The 10,408-nt window shown below is 48.6% G+C and overlaps 1 long non-coding RNA gene and 1 pseudogene across 1 annotated transcript; one reads left to right on the plus strand and one right to left on the minus strand.

Moving 5' to 3' along the window:
* The first annotated feature begins 4,699 nt into the window (after positions 1-4,699).
* Positions 4,700-5,213, plus strand: LOC102985656 (60S ribosomal protein L18-like; annotated as a pseudogene).
* Positions 5,214-5,774: 561 nt separating this feature from the next.
* LOC102983187 (uncharacterized) lies at positions 5,775-9,748 on the minus strand. Its single transcript, XR_448631.3, has 4 exons — positions 9,717-9,748; positions 7,660-7,769; positions 6,903-6,974; positions 5,775-6,148 (listed from the first exon to the last, which is right to left on the minus strand). It is a non-coding gene; the product is annotated as an uncharacterized lncRNA (long non-coding RNA).
* Between the last annotated feature and the right edge of the window lie 660 nt (positions 9,749-10,408).

The following is a 10,408-nucleotide window of genomic DNA, read 5'->3' on the forward strand; positions in this document are numbered from 1 at the left end:
TGATGTCTTAATACGCATGTTTTGCTCTTTTCAAGCCGTCTCTCCCGAATCTCTCTCAACTGCAGGCCCAGCTCTGGGCTCATTTGGGCTTGCGCCCCCTCTGAGGAGAGCAGGGACCAGGTTCCCAGGATTGACCGACACTTGGGTTGCACTTGGAGTGCAGGGAGGCCAGGGAGAGAGGTTTCCCCCGGAGAGATTCATCCTCCGTCTAAAGAGGTGTTAGGGGTTCAGGTATGATGAGATTTATTCACACGTGGGGGAGTGGAGAGATGGGCTTGCGGGTTTCATGGGTGGGGAAGAATGTCCATTTGCAAAGCTGTTCTAAAGCAGGATTGTTTATCACAAGCCTTCTTCCAGTCAGGCTTCACCAATATATGATCTTGGATCCTCACCACCACCTAGTTTACACATCATAAAACAGCCTCAAAAAGATGAGGTGACTTACCCAAGGTTACACAGCAGATGCGGAACAGATTAGGACTTTAAAAAATCAAAGTCAATGAGGATTTCTCCTAAATCCAGATGCTCCTGTTATTCCATCACTTTCCAAGGGTAGCACCTCAGCTGTTAAAGTGAATTGAGTTTTGAGTGGAAAAGACTTTGGAACCGAACAAATCTGGATTTGAATCCTAGCTCTGCCACCTCCTTAACATTGGAAAACTCATTTCATGTCTCTAAACCTGTTTCCTTATCTGTGAAAGGGGAATTATTAATATAATTCCAATCTTTCAGGTATATCCTGAGGACTAGATTTAATTCAATAAATATTTATGGCTATATATTACAAGCCAGGCCCTCTTCTTGAGCATGCATTATAAACCAGCCCTGTTCCTCGTTCCTGTGGATATAGCAATGAACAAAAGAAAGTCCCTGTTCTCATGGAGTTTACATTCGGTCTGGTGTGATTAGATAAATTATTAGAGCTAACATTAACATAGCACTTACTGTGGACCAGGCAGTATTCTAAGCACTTTACCTGTAAACTCATTTAATCCTCACAACAACCTTATGAGGTAGGTGCTGTTATTATCTCCAGTGTATAGATGAGGAAACCAAGGACAGAGAAGTTAAGCGTTTCATTTTCTGGGTCCCCCCAAGGTCACACAGCTGGAAAATGGCAGAGCTGAAAGACAACCCTGGTAGTCTAGGCCCAGTGTTCATTACCTTTTTTTTTTTTTTGGCTGCGTTGGGTCTTCATTGCTGCGCACAGGCTTTCTCTAGTTGTGGCGAGTGGGAGCTACTCTTCATTGCGGTGTGCCGGCTTCTCATTGCGGTGGCTTCTCTTGTGGAGCACGGGCTCTAGGTGTGCAGGCTTCGGTACTTGCAGCACACAGGCTCAGTAGTTGCTGTGTGCGGGCTTCAGTAGTTGTGGCACGTGGGCTCAGTGGTTGTGGCTAACGGGCTCAAGAGCGCAGGTTCAGTAGTTGTGGCGCATGGGCTTAGTTGCTCCGTGGCATGTGGTTGCTCCATGGCATGTGAGATCTTCCCGGGCCAGGGATCGAACCTGTGTCCCCTGCACTGGCAGGTGGATTCTTAACCAGTGCACCACCAGGGAAGTCCCTAGAGTTCATTCTTTTGTTCACTCACTCTATTACCTCCTTAATGAGGGCTAAACTGGAGGCAACCTGGGCCAAAGTTGGTAGCTGTTATTGACATCAGTGTTAGTATCAGTTGCCTGGAGCCAGTTTCCTATGCCCCAACCCCTGCTGCTCAGGGCTAGCGTTGTAATGTTTAGACTAAAAATTAGACGAAAAAATGGTTGTTGTTTATCTAAATTCAAATTTAACTGTGTGTCCTGTTGATTTGCTAAATCTAGTCATCCTACTTAGGGCTCAGAACAGATTGCACACAGGTGCCAAATATCTGGCTGCAAGCCGGTTTAAGTTAAACTTGGGAAGAGACATTGAGATCTAGAGAATGAGGGCAAAGGACTGCTGGGCGAGGAAAATGAGGTGGATGGGTGGGAGGGGCATGGGTGAGGGGAAAACTGGAGTGATTCTACCTTCAATCTGCCCCCTTCCTGGGGCTCCTGGTCTCTTCCTTCCCCTTCTTACAGGAAAGGATTCCATATCAAGTGCATCATCTCAATTTAAGGAGCCAGTAGTGACTGTGCTTTCCTATGAATGTTTCACTTCCTGTGTCCTCTCTCCCAAGAGTATTGGGTTATGAGTGGGTTATGCTGGAAAAGGGGGGTGCCCAGAGGACAGCTGGGCCCTGCCTGGGAGCTTGGGCAGGTCAGCTTGCCCATCATTGTTGAAGGGATGTTGCAGTCACTCAGCATATAGAGACCAATCCATAGCCTACAATGTGCTGATCCTGCTGCGGCCTCAGCTCACAGTTTTCTCTGTTTCTCTCTAGGCTGCAGCCACACTGACTTTCCTTCAGTTCTAGTGCCCCAGGGCCTTGCTCCTTGCTCTTGAAACTGTCTGTCTTCCTCAAGCCAGTTTATCTCCACAATCACTTCCTCCAGAACATCTTCCCTTACCTGCCTGTTATATACACTCATGGCAATGGATACTTCTCCTTAGTGCTCCTCAAGGTGTACTTTTACATTTGTTTTTGTGATTACCTGATTAACATCTAGCTCTTCAATTAGACAGGAAGCTGTGAGAGGGCAGTAATCGGGTCTTCTTGGCTCTTCATTGTCTTCCTGGCACCTGACACACTGCCTGGCACATAGTAGATGCTCAAAGAGGCTAAGTGATATGTACAACATCATCTAGCTACAATACAGTAAATCTAGGACTCGGACCCAGGCAGTCTATCCTCATGCTCTGAAATGCTGCACTCTGAGTCGTAGATAAATGATAGCTATTATTATTATTCATAACAGGGTGAAAACAGGCTGTTCTGGGCAGTCACTTGAGGTGTTTGTTAAGTGAATGACTCATAAGTGTGAGAGGGCTCTGCTGGACACAGTGAGGTTCTCATTCTGTACCTTGTGGAAGAGGTTATTCTGGCATGAAGCAGGGGGCTGAGCTGACAGGCTGAGCGCTGGGTTTTAGGTCCTTCTACCGCAACCTGGGCATGTGCTTGCTATAATGTTCAAGAGCACAGGTTCTGGATGGGCCCTGCCCCACAGGAAGAGAGTCTGTCATTAGTCTTTCTTGGCCATTCAGTAGAGGAGGGTCTTGGCACATGTGTCTCCTGGCAGCAGGTGGAACAGCATGAGGGGAACAATCATAATGGTAGTTCCCTTTAACAAGTGACTACAAAATGCCAGAACTTGGCTCAGCATTTAAATAATAATCATCATCAACTATGACAGCTGATTGAGAGAGAACTATGTGACCTGCCTGGCACTGTGAGTGTTTTAGAGGCAAGAGCTCATCCAGTCACCCCAACAACACCATGAGACAGAAATTATTGTCCCCATTTTCCAGATGAGAAAACTGAGGCTCAGGAGTGATGAGACTGCCCGTGGTCCAACAGCTAGTAAGTATTACAGCTAGGTTGGGAACCGAATTCTCTCAGACTCAAAATCCAGTGCTCTTATTAACTTCACTATACTGTCAGCCCAGAAGGGGCTTCACGGGTACTCAGTATGCAGAGGTGGGTAGTGGTGAACAAGTAAGGGGATGGATTCTCTTGTCTGCCCCATCCAAGTCTGAGGCATGGAGGTGCTTAAAACCCTCCTGTAGCTCCCCCATCACACTTCAAACAAATCCAAGGACTTTGCTGGGCCTGCAAAGTCCCGCAGGACCTGGCCCCCTCCTCCCCCTGCCCCCTCCTCTCCTAACACTCACTCACTCACTGCCCCCCCTGCCACCAGCCTTGCTGCCTGCTCACTGACATGCCACATACACTCCCACCTCAGGCTTTGCTCCTGCTGTGCCCGCCACCTGGAACGTTTCTTTCTTCAGCTCTCAGAGTTCGCTCTCTCACTTCATTTGCACCTCTGCTCAAATGTCACCTCTTCAGAGAGGACTGACCCTATCTAAGATAGCTCCCCATCGATGGTATCATCTTATGTTATCTTTTTTTCATGGCATGGCTCTCTACCAGGGATCATATTGTATATTTACCTGTTTGTTTATTGTTTGTTTCTCCCACTAGAACAAAGCTCCATGAGGTAGGACTTGTCTGTTTTGTTTACTGCTATCTCGCTGGCTACAGCTGACATATGGCAAGCCTTCAAAATATGCTTGTGTGGGGACTTCCCTGGTGGACCAGTGGTAAAAAAAATCCACCTTCCAATGCAGGGAACGTGGGTTCGATCCCTGATTGGGGAATTAAGATCCCACATGCCACGGGGCAACTAGGCCCACGTGCTGCAACTCCTGAGCCCATGGCGCAACAACTGGAGAGCCCACGTGCCACAACTGCGAAGCCTGCGTGCTCTGGAGCCTGCACGCCACAACTAGAGAGACCGCCCACTGCAACTACTGAGCCTGTGTGCTCTGGAGCCTGCTCGCTCACCAAAACTAGAGAGAATCCTGCGCACCGCAAACGAAAGAGCCCACATGTTGCAACTAAGACCCGACTTAGCCAAAAACAAATAAATGATAAATAAATAAATACTAGAAAAGAAAAGTTTCCTACACAAAAAAAAAAAAAAAAAAAAGAATGAGGCCAAGGGAATTCCTTCCTTGGTGGTCCAGTGGTTAGGACTCCGTGCTTCCACTGCAGGGGGTATAGGTTCGATCCCTGGTCAGGGACTAAGATCCTGCAAGCTGCATGGCATGGCCCCCCAAAAAAATAAAAAAAGAATGAGGACAAGAGCTAGGACAGCTACCTAAGGCTGTTGGTCAAGCTGTACAGGTTTCTGGCCAGACCAACCAACTCCTTCAGTCAAGTTGTGCTGAAGAGGTTGTTCATGAGTTGCACCAACTGGTGGCCTCTATCCCTTTCCCAGATGATCCGGAGGTGAAGCTTCCTGGAGGGGAAGGCAAAACAGGTGTGGTTATAGGGACTAAAACTGATGATGTGCGTGCCCAGTAGGTGCCCGAACTTAAGGTGTGTGCACTGCCCCCGGAGCCGCATCCCCAAGGCCTGGGGCAAGATCCTCACCTTCGACCAACTGGCCCTGGACTCTCCCAAGGGCTGTGGCGCTGGCCTACTCTCTGGTAAAGGCCAAGAGGTGTACAGACATCTCGGCAAGACCTCAGGAACACAAAACCCTACGTTCCAAGGGCTGGAAGTTCAAGCGCACCAGAGGCCGACAGGCCAGTTGCCACTACAAAAACCAACCCCAGATCCTGCCTTGTTATTAAAAAGATTTTGGATGCTAAAATAAAAGAAGAATGAGGCCAAAGATAGGGTAGTCAGAGAAGAAGAGGAAAAATGGGAGCATCCAGATGGGACAGTCCCAGGGCTACTGGAGAACTAGCTAGTGGGCTCCTCTACTGACCTGGAGACAGGGACGGGGTGGGGGGAACAGAAGCTTGTTGCTGCTGGTTACAGAGAATGGGAGCTGGAAGTAGAGGTGGATATAGTAGCAGTAAGAGATGGGAATGGAATTGGAGGTAGAGGGCCAGAAGAGGAAGCATTTGGTCATCAACAGATACTTATGGGCAGCTATGTGCCAGGCACTGTTCTGGGCACTGTGGACACAGCAAAGGAATACACAGAGAGGGTCTCTGCCCTCTAGAATAAGGGTGGGTAAACGATGAACGGCCTGTGGGCCAAATCTGGCCTCTTTTTATGTGCCTATGAGCTAAGAATGGCTTGTACATCTTTAACTGATTGAAGAAATCAAAAGAATACTTCATAATGTGCAAAAATTATATGAAATTCAGATTTCAGTATCCATAAATAAAGTTTTATTGGAGCACAGCCACGCTCCGTTTACGTATGGTCTAGGGCTGCTTTCACACTACAACAGCAGAGTCGAGTAGTTGCAACAGAGACCATATGGCTGAGAAAGCCTAAAACGTTTACTAGCTGGCTCTTCAGAAAAAAAATTTGTTAACCCCTGCTCTAGGAACTTACATTCTCTTTGGTTAAACAAGCAGGTAAGCTAATTTCAGAGTGCTTCTGAGGACAAGAGCCAGCTGGCATCAGTAGTTTCTCACACCCTGCTTCTGCCTCAGCCACCTTCCTCTGGAAGGGAAGTGCTCCATCCAGCTGGGATGTAATACAGCAGCAGAGGAACTGGGGTCATTGTGATCAGCCCCCTGCTTCTGGGCCAAGAGGATCAAGACTTTTCCTGGAAGAAAAAAGTCACTGTCAGTGATTTGCAAAGTCCAGCACCCGTTGGTTCCCCTTCCCCTAACCCAGATCCTCAATCTAGGAACCACTTGTTTATGACTTCAGAGGAACATCATCACCTTTGTCATCAAGGCCTGCCACGTGTGTTCCTGCCACTTGTGTGCAGTGCCTCCTTCTTTACAAAAAGTCTTCTCCCGCACTACCTCATGGAGCCCTTATGGGGTAAGGCATGGCTTGGGGTTATTGTTCCCATTTCACAGATGAGGAAACTGAGACTTGGAGAAATGACCTGACTTACCCAGGGTCACATAGCTTGAAATAGCTTGCAAAGCCAGAATTAGAAAGTAGTGCAATGTCAGCTTTGGAAGGGCCTTTGGGACTGTCTCATCCAGAGATAGGAAACTGATGGCCTGAGGCAGAGGTGAATCAGTTAAGGGTGGTGGCCAGTCCTCCATGTGCAAGAAATAAGGCATGCATTTTCTGTAGAGAAGTTTAAAACATTAATGAAACTGGGTGGGTCTGCTTTTTTTTATCACTGTGCCCTGGCAATTCTAAACAATGTCCTTGGTGATAAAATCCTCCCTCCTGAAGAGATCTTTCTTGGTCTAAGTTCTAAATAATTGCCGCGATTATTATGATATATATATGCTTCAAATTAGTACATTTTATCACCTAACCTTTAATAAATAACATATTCTATATGGAAGCTAATTTGAAGAACTCCCAGTTACACAACTGGCACCAACATATACCTTCAATTTGAGAGCTCATAGCAGGTCAGCATCATTGGAGCTCACATCAGGAGCGTTCATGTCCCCATGTCCCTGCATTTAAACAAATCAAAAAATCAACGGCAATAGCACAGTGATTGTAAAACTGTTACTGTAGTTCTGTCATTCTCTGTGCAAGTCATTCTCTGAACCTGCCAAGTTGCCTCTTTTAGAGGCATTTCTTCGTGTGTGTGTATGTACCTTTTGTTAAAAAAATACATTAATATAACCATAAACTATTAGTCCTTTACTTTTTTCCCATTTGTACTATAATTTTTATTTTATTTAAAATTTTTCTTTTTGCGGTACGCGGGCCTCTCCCGTTGCGGAGCACAGGCTCTGGATGCGCAGGCTCAGCGGCCATGGCTCACAGGCCTAGCCGCTCCGCGGCATGTGGGATTTTCCCGGACCGGGGCACGAACCCGTGTCCCCTGCATCAGCAGGCAGACTCTCAACCACTGCGCCACCAGGGAAGCCCTAGCAAAATTCCTACTCAATATGGCCTATCAATAGGGGGCCAGTCATCTGTCCTGATATGGGGTATAATGAAGGACTTGCAAAGAGCTAGGGCCAACAGAAGGAGGGGAAAGAGGTGGAGAGAGGTGGACCTTGGAGGATGAGGGAAATGGAGAAGGACATGGGAAAGGCAGGGCATTCTAGGGGGAGGGTACTGAGTGAGCAAAGGCAGAGAGGCTATTTCATTTTCATAAAAGAAAAAATACAAAAAATGCATGTGAACCTGAAGAAAGATGGTCTTTTATTTGCTCCCTCTTCGCCAAAAGAAATCGATCCAACTCGAAAAAGCACTGACAGGAAACAAAAGTCTTTACCGAAGGTCTCTGGAGGATACTGCAAAGGGATTACACGGCACAGCTCATGGCAAGACATCATTTCAGAATCCTCCTAAATCTCTCTTCCTCAAAGTTCCACACTATTACAACAGCTCCCCAAACCTCTTCCTTCTTTCTCTTTTTCCCAATTCCTGACCACCCAAACTCTGCCAGCTTCCTCACTGCCCCCGCTTCTCTCAGAAGCAGCTTTTCCTGATTGGGACTGGGAGGAAATTCCTCCAGGTCTCTCCACTCTTTTGCTTAGGTCTATTCCTCTCCCTCTGCCCTCCTTACAAAGGCTCCTAAGCCTGGGAAGGAGGAAAAGCAGTGCATATTTACATGTGAGTATTTTTGTCCCGTTGCCTGGGAAAAAAAAAAAAAAAAGATTGGAAGGCAAGACATCCGAATGTTAACAGGAAGATGCCAGCAAAGCTTTGGAATCAGATAAAGTTGGGTCCAGGTCCTGGCTCTGCCACTTTCTAGCTGTGTGACCTTGGGCAAGCCTCACTGGAGACATTTCTCCAAACCTCAGATTGCTGTTCCGTGAATGACTTAGCATGGTATCTGGCAAATAGCAAGCGTTCCATAAAGTGTAGCTTACAAAATAAAGGAGTTAGTTACCTGTAGATAGTAGGAATATGGTGAACTTAATTTTGTCTTTACCCATATTTTTTGCCTTTATCAGTATTTTGTTTAAAAAATTTTACAATAAGTACGTACTTGTAAAAATAAAACAACATAAAGATCATTATAAACACAGGCGTAAGATTAAATGTTTATCAGTAGAAGATCAAATGAATTATGGGGTACCCATATTCTGGAATATTATGAACTCCTTAAAAATGGGGTATCTCTATAAATAATGACACGAAAAAATGTCCACAGTATACAGCAAGTTGCAAAACAATATGTGGTGTGACCCCCTTTATATATATATATATATATATATATATATAGTATGCTACAAATAAGAAAAACCACAGCTATCTCAGCAGTGAAGATGAGTGTTTTTTCATTTTTCAAATCCATATTTCTGTAAGGTTTTAATTAAAAAAAATCCCGTGTGTTTCCCAGGCCCACGGTGGAACAGAGCACCAGACAAACGAAGGACCCCAAGATTCTGCGCACCTAAGTCCTATCGCTGAGCTGGTTGAGTTCCTGCCAGCCACCAGGCTGGGCAGGAAGGGTAAACAGGGCACCCCATTTTCAGCCCTCGAAGGCTCCCCCCCTGCCCCCACGTCCTCTTTTGCAGACTGCAATAGAAAGGAGCCAGTTGAAATTGCTCCCTTTCTCCCCATGGGGACCCTTCTAATACCTCTGCTAAGGAGAGTAAGGTTTGCTGGAGCAGAGAGCAGGTTAGGGGCAAGAGAAGGCCCTGGGGCCTAAAGATCTTTCTAGATGTATGTGGCCCCCAAGACTTCCCCGCTCCCCCAATCTTGTTGAAACTGAAGATGCGGGGGGGGCTCTGGAGGGACCGCAGGGCCTTGCCGGGTTCTCAGGGTGGGACCCGCCCCGCAGCGTGTGGAGGGAGCAAGCTGCTGAGCCCCCAAACTCTTGGGGGACAAGCCTGAGCAGTTCCCGGAATGTGGGGGAAATGGGTACCCTATCAGCCATCTCTATAAAAACCACTTGGGGGCCCCTATCTGCCCTCTCTATAAAAACCATCGCCTACAGAAGATCAAGCCCCAAGATTGAGTCCCAGGATTTCCTGACTAGTTCCAAGAACCCAACCTAGAAAGTGGGCGGTGTTCCTGCCTCCTCTTCCCCTCCCGACTCAGGCCCTTCTCGCTTTTGGGCCCCCAGTCCAGGCCCAACCCCACGGCCAGCCCATTCAGTTCCCAAGTCTAGTCGGCCCTGCGATCCCTCAAACCACCGCCAGTGCCCGCCCCTCCCCCAGTTCTGCGCCTCCCCCCGCCCCATTTCCGCTTAGTTTGCACTCCCGGCACCCCGCGCGCGCCTCGGGTACCTCCTCGGCCCGCAGCCACTCATGCGCCGAGGTCCCGCCCCTCTGATGCCCCGCCCCAAAGCCCCGCCCCGGCACGTGCTCGTGCTTAGCTTGTTTACCTCTCATTGCCTGTAAGGGGACCCCTCTACAGGTCAATCTCTGACTATATTATCAGCCCTTGGGACCTGCATTCGAGATGTTGGGAAGGGGGTTCGCGACGTTCAGAGAAGTTCGGAGAAGATGCAGGCCCGGAAGCGGAAGCAGAGAATGGAGAGGGCCGGAGGTCGGGGCAGTGAGGACCACAAAGCTCGAGCGCACGCCCACCTCCTTCCCTTCGGGCCGGCGCACTTGGGAGTGGGACGAGACGCTCGGTCTGGGTCCGGCGGGCTCGAGCCTAAATCTGAGCAAGGGCTGGCCCGGTACCCGCCAGGTGTGCTGCGCGGGACTGGCGGCAGGGCGGGGTGACCCCGGGAGCGATTGTCGGGGGTGGAGGGCGAGTCAAGTGAGCTGGGAGTGCCCGGCCTAGTATCGGGAATCGAGGGTCCAGCTGGAGGTATTGAGGTGAGGTGAGATTAGGCCCAACGGCTCTCTCGGCCTGGATGCCGTGACCTGTCCTGGCAAGGGTGGGGAGCAGGAGGCCCAACCGTTGGGACTGTGCCTCATTAGCGCTTCCCAGGTGGGGCGCGGAGCTCGACTCTACGCCGCCACCGTGT

Source organism: Physeter macrocephalus, chromosome 3 (genome assembly GCF_002837175.3).
Source record: "Physeter macrocephalus isolate SW-GA chromosome 3, ASM283717v5, whole genome shotgun sequence".
Classification (NCBI taxonomy): Eukaryota; Metazoa; Chordata; class Mammalia; order Artiodactyla; family Physeteridae; genus Physeter; species Physeter macrocephalus.